The sequence below is a fragment of the Bubalus bubalis genome, chromosome 7 (assembly GCF_019923935.1).
Source record: "Bubalus bubalis isolate 160015118507 breed Murrah chromosome 7, NDDB_SH_1, whole genome shotgun sequence".
Taxonomy (NCBI): domain Eukaryota; kingdom Metazoa; phylum Chordata; class Mammalia; order Artiodactyla; family Bovidae; genus Bubalus; species Bubalus bubalis.
The window spans coordinates 14,949,232-14,962,620 of NC_059163.1; the positions used below are offsets into that span (position 1 = coordinate 14,949,232).

At 44.5% G+C, this 13,389-nt stretch overlaps 1 pseudogene; it reads right to left on the reverse strand.

Annotated features, from left to right (window-relative positions):
- Positions 1 to 6,743: 6,743 nt before the first annotated feature.
- Positions 6,744 to 10,179, reverse strand: LOC102402001 (annotated as a pseudogene).
- Positions 10,180 to 13,389: the final 3,210 nt, after the last annotated feature.

The following is a 13,389-nucleotide window of genomic DNA, read 5'->3' on the forward strand; positions in this document are numbered from 1 at the left end:
ACACAAGCTCATACTTCCTCCTTCATTTGCAAAAGTCAAAGATAGAAGATTCTCTTAAAGACAGAGGGGATACCCACATTGATACCAAAATGCATCTGCCTGCAGGTCCTGCAGGATCTCACCAGGCTCCAGGCTTAACGGTGGCCCTTCTGTGTGCTGGGCGCCTTCACAGGCTCATCTCAGACCGGTGACAGCCCTGCAGCAGGGAGACTGTACACACCATTCAGGGCAGGGAGCTGCAGCCCTGAACCTGGTATTTGAAGCCAAACTGTGAGTCTAACTCCAGACTCCCCCTGTGCCCCAGGGGCACACCTGCCAAGCAGGAGGGCCTCCCAGCTCAAGGCACTGAGTGATGAAAGGAAAAACCCACAGCAGTGAAACAGGGGACATCCAATATAAGGATTATTAACAACAAGAAAAGGGTAACTTCTACTCTGAGGTGTGCCCGAAGGATTGAAGGATTGATTCACAGTGATCAAAAGTGGACACAACCCAAGTGTGCATCCACACCTGGGTACCTGGATGTACAAAGCATGCTGTATCCTCAGAATGGACTATTACTTTGCCATAGAAAAGGATGTAGAACACCCCAAAGATTATGCTTAGCCAAGGAAGGCAGTGCTTCCCTGGTGGTCAGTGGTAGAAAATCTACCTGCTAATGCAGGAGATGCAGGTTGGATCCCTGGGCCAGAAAGATCCCCTGCAGAAGGGAATGGCAACCCACTCCAGTATTTTTGCCTGGAGAGTCCCATGGATAGTGTCGCAAAGAGTCGGACATGACATCGCAACTAAACAACTACAAACAAAGGTAAATACAGATGCCACATACTGTACTTCCCTATTTACATAAAATGTCTAGAATAGACAAATCCACACAGGTTGAAGATAGATTTGCACTTGCCGGGGCTGTGGGAGGAGAGAATGGGTGTGACTGCTCACTGTCCCATCACCACTCCGTGCACCCCAGCCTGAGACACACGTCTGCTGTACAGGCGGGGAGTGGGTGCTGAAGCATGGGGGTTTAGAAGAGAAGGAGAGGGCTGGGGTTGGCTGCGTGGAAACAGCCTCAAGGGGCTGGAGCATGTTACTGTCACAATTAGGGTTGTTCATGGAAAAAGCCTAAGCCTGCCCTAGTAGATAAGAGCCCTTGTTAAGTGCTACATAAAGGGAGGAGGGGGCCCACATAGCAGCCTCTTTCTCCCCACTCTCAGATACTGTCAGCAAACAGGGCACCACCTCAGTGGACTCTCAGAGTGTAAACACCAGCCGCTGCCTAGGCAGGCTCTGGGCACAGGCATCGGTGGTTTGTCCACATGCAGAAGCAAGGTTGAAACCATAGCTGAGCCCCCGGGGCCCCAGTTCTTAAGAAACTGGGTTGAAATCTCTCCCTGTGGCTAGGGATGTACACCACCACCGCTGGCTTTGTAAACTCAGGGTCTGAGAGATATCTGAGCAGACATGGGCGCTGCTGTGGCTGGGATGGATCCAGTCTTGGTATCCATGGGCTTTTGGGTGCGTGTACATGGAGGCAAGGCTGGGCTGCCTCCCTAGCCCCCATGGCCGGTCCAGGTGCACAACAACTGTGGACCTGGGACCCGAATTCTGTGGATCTGCACTGGTGGTTTTGCGAAAACAATGCTTGAGGGACACCGGGGCTGACTGCCGACATTCCCATGGCTGAGGCAGGGCCAAGCGTGGTCCCAACAACAGTACATTTTACGATCCTGCACACTGACAGGTGACACCACAAAGTGTGTTCCCCAGCAGACAGCTTTGAATGGCTGTCAGTGGCTCCTCTCCTGAGTCGTGTCCAACTCTGCAACCCCATGGACTGCAGCACCCCAGGCTTCCCTGTCCATCACCATCTCCCAGAGCTTGCTCAAACTCATGTCCCTTGTGTTGATGATGCCATCCAACCATCCCATCCTCTGTCGTCCCCTTCTCCTCCTGCCCTCAATCTTTCCCAGCATCAGGGTCTTTTCCAATGAGTCAGCTCTTTGCATCAGGTGGCCCACGGTTTGGAGCTTCAGCATCAGTCCTTCCAATGAATACTCAGGGTTGATTTCCTTTAGGGTTGACTAGTTTGATCTCCTTGCAGTCCAAGGGACTCTTGAGAGTCTTTTCCAGCACCACAGTTAGAAAGCATCAATTCTTTGGTGCTCAGCCTTCTTTATGGTCCAACTCTCACATCCAGGAGCATTCCAATTCTGCCTACCTCATGCCACAACCCAGAAATGAATCTGGGAAGCTCTACTCCACCAGCTGGGAAGCAGATTCTGCCCTTGACAGGACTGTGACAACCACAGAGCAAAGAGGAGCCCCCACTCAACATCCAGTGCAGACTCTGATCATCACAACACCAGTCACACCTTCTATCTAGGGGATAGCGGCTAGGACACACTGAGGAAAGAGGCAGCAGGCATCCACACTAGAAACAGCCCTTGCACCAAAAACATTAAACCCACACGGGCTACACAGGGGCACTCCTACATAAAAATAGCCTTTCAAGACCACAGGAGACAATTTTTTCTCTTAAATTCACAGAGTAAGAGAAACACAAGTAAAATGAAGAAGCAGAGGGACTATTTCCAGTTAAAAGATCAAGTGAACCCCCCTCACCAAAAGAATAAGCAATAAAACAGACTGCTTCTATTTGATAGACACCAAGTTCAAAAAGGAGATAATGAAAATTCATTACTGAATGAATTCAGATAGGCTATCAGTAGAAATGAAGATTACTATAAAAAGGAATTAGAAACTTTAAAGAGGAGCCAAGAAAACTTAGAAAACTCATTTGCCAAGATGAAAACTATGCTAAAGGCAATGATTAGCAGATTGAATAATGCCAAAGAGCAAATAAGTGATCTAGAAGATAAAACAATGGAAATCACCCAATCAGAACAGTAGACAGAAAGTAAAAAAAAAAAAAAAAAAAATGAAAGCAATATAAGAGACCTATGGGATACTACAAAGCGTGCCAATCTACACATAATAGGGATTCCAGAGACAGAGAAGGAAAAGTGGGTCAAAAATATATTTGAAGAAATTATGGCTGAAAGCTTCCCAAACCTAAAGAAGAAAACAGATATCCAGGCACAGGAAGCACGTGTGTGTACCCAGTTTCTCAGTCGTGTCCAACTCTTTGTGACCCCATGGACTGTGGCCCACCAGGCTCCTCTGTCCATGGAAGTTTTTAGGCAAGAATACTGGAATGGGTTGCCATTTCCTACTCCAGGGGATCTTCCCAACCCAGGGATTGAACATGTGTGTCCTGCACTGCAGGCAGGTTCTTTACCACTATGCCACCTGTGAAGCCTCCATACTACATTTGATCCTAACCAAAAGGCCAGGAAATCATATACCTGTCAACACATGTGCACCCAATACTGCTGCTGCTGCTGCTAAGTCGCTTCAGTTGTGTCCGACTCTGTGCGACCCCAAAGACTGCAGCCCACCAGGCTCCCCCGTCCCTGGGATTCTCCAGGCAAGAACACTGGAGTGGGTTGCCATTTCCTTCTCCAATGCAGGAAAGTGAAAAGTGAAAGGGAAGTCACTCAGTCGTGTCTGACTCGTCACGACCCCATGGACTGCAGCCTACCAGGCTCCTCCATCTATGGGATTTTCTAGTTAAGAGTACTGGAGTGGGTTGCCATTGCACCCAATACAGGAGTGCCCAAATACATAAAACAAATACTAACAGACATAAAGGGAGAAATTGATGGGAATACAATAATAGTAGGAGACTTTTATATCCCACCCACATCAATGGACAGATCTTCTAGACAGAAAATCAGTAAGGCAACAGAGATCCTAAATGATACAACAGAACAGTTAGACCTAAATATTTTCCAGACATTACATTTAAAAATCCCCAGAATACACTTTCTTTTGAAGTGCACATGCTCTAGGATTGACCATGATATCCAATAAGATAACTGTATTTTTCTTTAGTTTAGCCCTGTCTTGATACTATAAAAAGAATTTGCAAAAACCTAAAAAAATACACAAGTGGGAAAAAGCTAAGTAGATATGCAAATCTGAGTGAAGGGGAAATAAGGATAGGAAAATAAAGCTAACTGAAAGGTTAGTACATAAAACAAATCCAACTCATAAATTATGCAGTTTTGAAAGTCGAACCACAGATATGTCTCTAAAAACTTTCTGGTAGCTGAACAGGAGGAAAAACATTATTGGTTACAGGATCCATAGAGGGGATGAGTTTAAAATAAATCAGCTGCCCAAGAGATACTGTATTTTCTAGTAAAAACAACTTAGAGAAATTTCTTTATGGATCAACATAAGGGAGACCACAGGAGATTATGTCCTTCACAACATTATCTATTAATACAATTAATATAATAGTGAGTGTCATCTCAGATAACTATTCCGTGTAACTTAAATGTATTCAGTAAAAGTTATTCTATGACAGTCAAATGGTCCAGTTAAAGTTCGTAAGATATATATGGTCTTATTTGGAAGGAGAGTAAAAGTAGAACAGTTAGGGGGAAAAAAATGAACTATTTACCCACTGTTAAGACTTAGCAGAGAATTCAAGTTGATATTCTTAAGATCAAATCTAAGAACTTGAAGAGATTCGGTGTTACTAAAGACAGATCCGTATGCCTTGATCATCAATTAAATGGTAGAAGATAGGTTTACCCCCATTGAAGAAAGTTAAGAGCCCAACTAAGTCCATAGCTGATCACCTGGCCATCCTACCTTTACAAGAGGTAGACTGAGGATTTACAAGGAAAAACAATGATCTAACATAAGAAATCTTGTAATTGACTAATTGGCTTTCCTGATGGCTCGGTGGTAAAGAATCTGCTTGCCAATGCAGAAGTGGTTTCAATCCCTGGGTCAGAAAGATCCCCTGGAGAAGGAAATGGCAACCCCCTCCAGTATTCTTGCCTGGGAAATCGCATGGACAGAGGAGCCTAGTCCATGGTGTTGAAAAAGAATAGAACATGACTTAGCAACTAAACGATAAATATTCTGCTGCTCTTCTCCATTTATTTCCAGTTTGTACTCCTTAAGAAGCCTTTTGATTAGAGGCTGAACTGAAACAATACATTTCCAAAGTATGAGGTGTTTCCTTTCTTCTTTCTTTACTCTGACATTGATTGCGCTCCTGTTACGGGTCAAGCACTTACAGTGGGAACAGTGATGAAGAAGCCATCATCACTGCACTGAAAGCCCAGAAGGACAGACATATGTAAACGGCAGTTCCCATAGAGTTTACCATGCTATAGGAGTAAACCAAAAGAACACTTAGCTTTCCTTGAAAATGAAATTCAGGGAATACTTCACAGAAGAAGAGATAACGAAGATGAATTTTGAAACTCACAGATGAGAGTTTGCTGAGTAAGGAGGAGGAGGAATTGTGCTTCAAATACAGAGAACAGCCCATGAAAAAGCAAAAGTGAGATACGGTGCTTCAAGTACAGAACAGAACAGAGCTTATTAAAAGGCACCAACTTATACACAACATATGGACACAAAAATAGAAATATGCAGGTTTCTCTCTTAATACGATTTCTCAAACGTCCCATTAGAATCCTAATCTCCTTTTCTTTCTTCTTTTTGTTATAAAAGTCAGTTTATTTTCCCTTTCTGTGTTTCATAGTTTTCCTTTTGGTCAGTATTGAGCAGTTAACTGATTGGAAATCTGCTTGATTCAATAACATTAACAAGTTTATAAACACACATTTGAGAGTATTAAAGCAAAAGGTTGAACATTTTTTTCCTAACTCCATGTAAATTAGGCAGCCATAAAAATTGCACATTTTTCACCTGCTCACTTCCATATTTAAAATATATATAGAGGATGACCTTAAAATATTGATAATTAGTATAGAATTCACAGCTTTCAAGACATATATTCTACAGACTTCTAAAAAATAGATACCTAAATGCCTCTCAGGTCCTAGTAATCCACTGTAATTCAACATCACATACTTAATGCATAGAAGGCCAAAAGGTTCCTTTTTCTCTGATTTTAGTCTTCTGCTGAGGTAATGCAAGGAACCCGGTTATGACAGAGATGGAGCCTCTGAAAATAGGGTTAAGCTGACTGGCTTCCTAGTGGATCCTAAAATGTTCCCAGAGAACAAGCCTGGCGTTGAGTACTTCCGTTATAAATTACATACTGGAATGTTCACAACTGAGGTACCTCATGGTCCTTGACAGGAAGACAAAAGACTTCCAGGAGTCGAAGGTAATTCTGAATGAAGATGGAGAAGAATTAAGGCTCACTGGAAGCTATTTCTGCTTCCGGAGCTGAACGACTTCAGAGCAGACACAGAGTAACTGAACCACTCAGCACGTAGTGTGATTTTTCCCACCAGAGCTTAACTAAGGGATTCTCTGTCCAAGACAGGCTTACGCTGGACCCAGCTGGAGCACTGGACCAGGATTTGATGCTTCAGAGATGAGCTGCTGTCTGTAAACTCATGACTGAAGCAAAATGCAACGATCCTTTCTATTGATGGAGCGTGGCGTTGCTACAAACCGGGCACAAATGCCTCATGGTCACTCAGCTTTCCAGGCTGGAGGACAAGGGCCCAAGTCCAATAAAGCGTTTACAGTTAAAGGGATGAACCTCCACAGGCCAACAGAGTTGCTGGCAGATTCATAGGCCCTTCATTTGGTACAGTCATGAAACAATGGTGATAAATAAAAATCATTAACAATAATTCCTGTAGTGTAGAAAAAACAACCCAGCCTTCACTTGGTCAGCATCTCTAGGGGCCGACCCTGCTAAAAGAGGCTCGACAATCTGAGGTTATGTTGGAGTTCTTAAGACAAACCCAAAATAGGGCGAATTAAAAGAAATAATAGTCCTGATGTGTCTCTTGATTATTCTTGTTCTTTTGTGGGTACTGGTCACTCACTTAAAACGTGAGCTTGTTGTCTTTGCGTAAGAGAGCATGTTTCCTTCACTATTAATGGTGAAATAAACAGAATTATGCAACTTGTCATAATAATGAAAAATTAGAAAACCCACATTCATCCTAGGTTGTCCTGGATCAAAGACACTAAATACTGGCCCATGGCAGCTCCAGTGCCCCTGGTTCCATCAACCATCCCAGTGACGGTTGCCAAAGCCTCATTGCTCCCTTGGGTCAGCTCCTGATGACCAAGGTTCTCAGAAATAGCTGAGCTAATCATATTAGAAGTTCCACCAATTAAAAAAATCCTATGACAGCCATCAGAAGTGCATTGATGGACTTATCATTTGGAGAATGACTGTATCCAACAAGGGACCTGATGGACAGAAGCAGACTGAGAGCTAACACCGATGCTGTTTCCTGTAACATGTCGGAGATGAAGCCTTGCAGCATTCCACCTCTAATTCCTCTGATATCGTACCAAATGGACAGCTCGTCAGCTTCGGCCTCCTTCCATTTGAAGTTGATACTCAGATAAAAGGGCAATCAGAAGAAGAAAGAGTACTTCACTAACTTCAAGGGCTTCTCTAGTAGCTAAGCTGGTAAAGAATCTGCCTGCAATGCAGGAAACCACGATTCGATTCCTGGGTCAGGAAGATCCCCTGGAGAAGGGATAGGCTACCCACTCTAGTATTCTTGGGCTTCTCTGGTGGCTCAGCTGGTAAAGAATCCGCCTGCAATGTGGGAGACCTGGGTTCAAGCCTTCGGTTTGGGAAGATCCCCTGGAGAAGGGAACGGCTACCCACTCCAGTATTCTGGCCTGCAGAATTAGTCCATGGGGTCCCAGGGAGTCGGACACAACTATGCGACTTTTACTTTCAAGCACCCATAGGCCAGTGAATACGCTATAACTCCGGGAAGGCCACAAGCCTGGTAGAAGCTTATTGCCTTGACTTGGGTCACAGTATTGCCTTCTTGGATTGAGAATAATTAGGCTCAGCTTCTTCTTCACTTTCAGCACCATTAATTCATGGCCTATGTGAGTCTTCAAAATTTTCTTCTGTCTCGATATCTGGGAGACTGATTTCTTCTGGTGACACCAGGAGTCCAAAGAATATGATGGTCCCACCAGCAAACTGCACGGCCAGCATCACCAGGAAGACATACTCATAACCATACCGCAGAACGGAAGAAGCTAGACATGCTCCCAAAATATTGCCCACTGAGGCACCGGCTCTCCAGAGACCAAAAACAACTCCAGCTTTCCCAAACTAGTTGCCGGTAACAAAAACCACGCAGGGCCAGCCGGTGGACGGCAGCAGGCCGTTCAACAATCCCCAGGCTGCAGCACAGCCCCTTGTAGAAATGCAGCCGTTCCATGAGAGTGCCAAAGATGAACACCACTAATGCGGAAAAGCACATGCCACAAGATAGAACCCATTGCAAATTTAGCCGATCGGTGAGATACCGCTGATGAGAAGGCCCATGGCACAGGAGAAGAGGAAAATGGTGTCCAGCGTTCCGAGTACTTTCTCTGCACTGGGAAACACATGGTTGCTGCTCCAGATCTCCACAGGTAGTTCAACGGTCTTGTTAAAAGCACCTGGGGTCCACTGCTTAGAGATACTGACTTTGACCTTGCTAATGTTTTTCTCCATGCATGGAGCAAAGGAGTAACTGAAGAAGGTGAGCAGGGACATGACCACGTGGTGATGGCTGAACTGGGAGAGCACAGTTCCTCTCTGAAAAATACTTGGCCAGGCCGTGTGCCTCCTGACCTTCCTTCTCACCGTGACTTTAAAGTCTGGACAATGGATGGTTTATATCATTTCTTCTTTTGCCGCTTATGCACCAGAGATCTGGAGTAGTAATCGCGCTCTGGCCAGCTGCTCAGCTTGCTCCACTGGGTCAGCCTTGCTTGCAACCCCTCGGCTCCTGCCCGCCACCTCACCCAGGCCACCATGCCAGGGTTTCCCCTAATTTCCTTTATTCTTAGTCATCATATAGCATGTGCTAGGCACCAGGCAGAATTCTAAGATGGCCCCAGCGAACTTTACCTTCAGATACCCCTTCTCTGTCCATGGGGATTCTCCAGGCAAGAATACTAAACTGGGTTGCCATGCCCTCCTCCAGGGGATCTTCCCAACCCAAGAATCAAAACCAGGTCTCCCACATTGCAGACGGATTCTTGACTATCTGGGCCATCAGAGAAGCCCAAGAGTACTGGAGTGGGTAGCCTATCCCTTCTCCAGGGGATCTTCCAGACCCAGGAATCAAACCAGGGTCTCCTGCATTGCAGGCAGATTCTTTACCAGCTGAGCTACCAGGGAAGCCCAGAAATAAACACATTTCTCTCTTAAAACAATTTCTCAAGCATCCCATCAGAATCCTAATCCCCTTTGTTCTTAGTCACTATGTAGCACGAATTCTAAGATGGCCCCAGTGAGCCTCACCTTTGGGTCCTCACAGCCTTGTGCAGTCCTCTCGCCTTGACTGAACCAGGTCCAGTGGCCCGCTTTCAACATACAGCCTACAGCAAAAGGGAGGGGTAGGGACATCCCTGGTGGTCCAGTGGCTAAGGCTCTGAGCTCCCCATGCAGGGGGCCTGGGTTCAGTCCCTGATTGTGGAGCTAGATCTCACAAGCCACAACAAATATTTGTATTTAAGAACCATGCAAGTAGAACACTGGCCTAAGATTTGGTAAAGAGCAAAGTTTTATTCCCCTGTAATAGCTTACAGTGGGAAAAAAATCGAACAGCTCTGGGTCCTCCATAATCAGGTTTTTTCCAAATAAGACTGGGAGCCTCTGCCCACGACAGTTCCCAGCCTGGCCTCTCCATCACCCGCCTGCAGTGACTTAGCAGGGCAGTTGCCGTGCCGGTAACCCAACCCTCCCTCTGTAGGGCTCCACCCAGATCTACAGTGTTACATGTGTGACATGTGTTACATGTGTACATGTAACACAGAGTTACATGTGTTGTAGTGGTGATACACGTGTGTCACTAACCTTTCTCTTTGTGCCACTGGGGGGGAAAAATGCTATAAGCTTCAGAAGTGGTCACTGTATGTTGTACAAACATCTTTGAAAAAATGAAAGCCACTCAGTTGTGTCTGACTCTTTGTGACCCCATGGACTGTAGCCTGCCAGGCTCTGTCCATGGAATTCTCCAGGCCAGAACACTGGAGTATGTTGCCACGCCCTCTTCCAGGGCATCTTCCCAACCCAGGGATCGAACCCAGGTCTCCAGAATTGCAGGCAGATTCTTTACCATCTGAGCCACCAGGCATTGGTCCGCAAACATCTGTGGATATATATGAAATAAAGTTAATATAATGCTTCTGCTTAAAAATGCCAAAGAGAAGATTGACGATCCCACATGCCACAAGTAAGACCCAGGATGGTCAAATAAATAAATATATAAAAATAAACATTTTTTTAAAGAAAAGAACTAAAACAAAAATGTGATGGGTATATCACTTCTGAGATGAGCTTATAAGAGACTGTGTCTTCCATCTCGCTCACTCTTTCTTGCTTGTGCTCTGAATGGAAACCAACTGCCAATGTATGAACTGCCCTCTAGAGAGTCCCACATGGCAAGGAACTGAGGGTGATCTCCAGCCAACAGCCAGCGAGGAGCTGAGGCCTTCACACAATGACCTGTGATGGACTGAAAACTACCAACTCCCACGTGAGTGAGCCTGAAACAGACCCTCCCCTGGTGGAGACTTGAGATGACCGAACATGTCTAGTGCAGCCGTGAGAACCCCCAAAAGAGAGGGCCCAGCCAAGTCAAGGGGAGGTTCATGACCCATAGAAATTGTTAGATAATAGCTGCTTTGTGTAAATCACTACATTTTGGGGTGATCTGTCACTCAGCAATAGATAATACAGTCAGAGGCTTAAAATTTCTGCTTCCTAAACCCATCCCTTCCAATAATTAAAAATTACATCTGTCCTTAATTATTTACTGTGGCAACAACAAAATAAATATACTGTATAAGTGGGAGAGGTCAGGGAAGAAAGTAGAAGAGAATTTTAAGGGAAAATGGGGGACTATATTGAGGTGGAGGCCTTCCCAGTTTACCCTAGTGGTAAAGAATCCGCCTGCAATACAGAGACATAAAGAGACGTGGGTTTGATCCCTGGGTTGGGAAGATCCCCTGGAGGAGGGCATGGCAACCCACTCCAGTACTCTTGCCTGAAAAATGCCATGAACAGAAGAACCTGGTGGGCTACAGTCCATGGAGTCACAAAGAGTCAGACACAACCAAAATGACTTAGGGGGTGTGCGCGAGCACACACACACACACATATTGAAGTGAAAGTCAGTAATCTCACGTCCAAGGGAGTCAACATATGATATAAAATAACCCAAAGAAGCCAAAGAGGGAAGATGAAAAATAGAGAGTTTTGAACCAAAGTAATGTAGGCATATTAGGAACAAACCCTCCTCAACGTGTTAGGGCCTTAATGTTTATTGAAGGAAGGGCTGAATGAGAAATCCTTGCCAGATATCAGCCACAATCTCACAGGGCATAAACTTCGATTTTACAGACTGGGGACTAGGAAATTATGATGCAGAGGCAAGTTGATGGCTCAAGGGAACTCAGTGCTTTTTTAATGGAGCAGAGTATTGGAGCAAGTTCCTTAAAATGTAGTGCCTCGGTTCTCCCAACCACAAGATCTTTTAGTGCAGCAGACAATGTCATTTATTTCTTGAACTTTTGGAGACAATACAGAGCATGTAGTATGTCCACACAGTCTGTCTAGCTGTGATCCTTTTCTATTTCTTGAAGAAGTGAAGTGAAGTTGGTCAGTCGTGTCCAACTCTTTGTGACCCCTTAGACTGTAGACTACCAGGCTCCTCCATCCCTGGAATTTTCTAGACAAGAGTACTGGAGTGGGTTTCCATTTACTTCTATTTCTTATTAGTTGTCTTATCAGTAATGTCGGTAATGTTTCTTAAATAAATTAAAATAAATACAGAGGTTCAGAGAAGTGACGAGTTCAGTAGAGCCAAATCAGATTCAAATCAAGAATTCAATTTGGTCCTGTACACTCTCTGTATTTGGGGCTTCCCAGGTGGACAGAAATGTGGGTTCTTTTTGGTTAGTGAAAAGAAAAATCTTAATTCCTTAATTTGAAAATTTCTGTCCAAGGTTAACCCATCCTCCTGCGCTCTGAATTCCAGGTTCTTCTGGCTTCTCTGGGATGATAACAGAAAGCAATACTGCCACCTGCTGGGGATTATAGAAATTACAGAGCTGGACTACTCAGCCATTCTTGAACTTCAGAATTTGAAACGTTCTTGAAAATTCTTGTTCTTAAAGAAATGTCAATAAATCCCAGCTGCATTTAATGATCATTCTTATCTTTCAGGTCATAAAGCTATTAAATTACAACCCTTAGACTTGAACTCTGGAAAACCTGCAGTTTAAGAATTCCTCTTTGGGTAATTTACATCTTTACTCTGTGGTGCCTGCTAAATCGATTCAGTCATGTCCGTCTCTTTGCGACCTAATGGACTGTAATCCACCAGGCTACTCTGTCCCTGGGATTCTCCAGACAAGAATACTGGCTGCTGCTGCTGCTAAGTCGCTTTAGTTGTGTCTGACTCTTCGCAACCCCATGGACTGCAGCCTACCAGGCTCCTCCATCCATGGGATTTTCTAGGCAAGAGTACTGAGTGGGTAGCCATTTCCTTCTCCAGGGGATCTTCCCAACCCAGGGATCAAACCTGGGTCCCCTGAACTGGTAGGCAGGTTCTTTACCACTAGCGCCACCTGGGAAGCCCTTGGTGCCATTAAATTACCAACATTAAATCAAGCAATTATAGCCTAGTTGAATGTTCATTGCAATAGAGGGAGGTTAAAAAGATACATATGATTCTCCATTCAGACTGGTTGGAAGAATACATGTAGTTAAATTAGAAGGCATCTTCCCACAGGGGAAAATTTTTTATTGCTATTCTGGGTAATAGATGAATTTAGAGTGGATAATCAATCTAACTTGATAAATAGCAAATGATATTTGCATAAAGTTGTTCATTCATTGCTTCATTTCAAATAGTGAAAGGAAAGAAGAAGAAAGATATAATAAGTTGAAACTGTAAAACATAAAATATGCTAAGTGAAAAAATTAAAAATCACTCTAATTGCAACTATGCATGCAAGTGATGGCCAGGAGGTTAAGCTATATCTTCACTGATGGAACTTTTCATATTTAAATCATGTTAGGGTGAACTTCTAGATCATGGTAAATATTTACGTCTTCTCTATGGTTGCCCTGCTCTGTATCAGATTCTGAACTGCATGCACCTAGCTTTGGCAAAGGTCCAGAACATCCTGTCTCACTCTCTTGTATAGGACCTTCCTTTCGCTTCTGATCTTATGTGGACCAGATTTCAAATTGTCATAATCCCTCAGACTTGCTGGGTGCCCCCTTACCCCTCTCCTTAATATGTGAGAAGTCAGGAAGGTACGATCCACTCCTAGGGA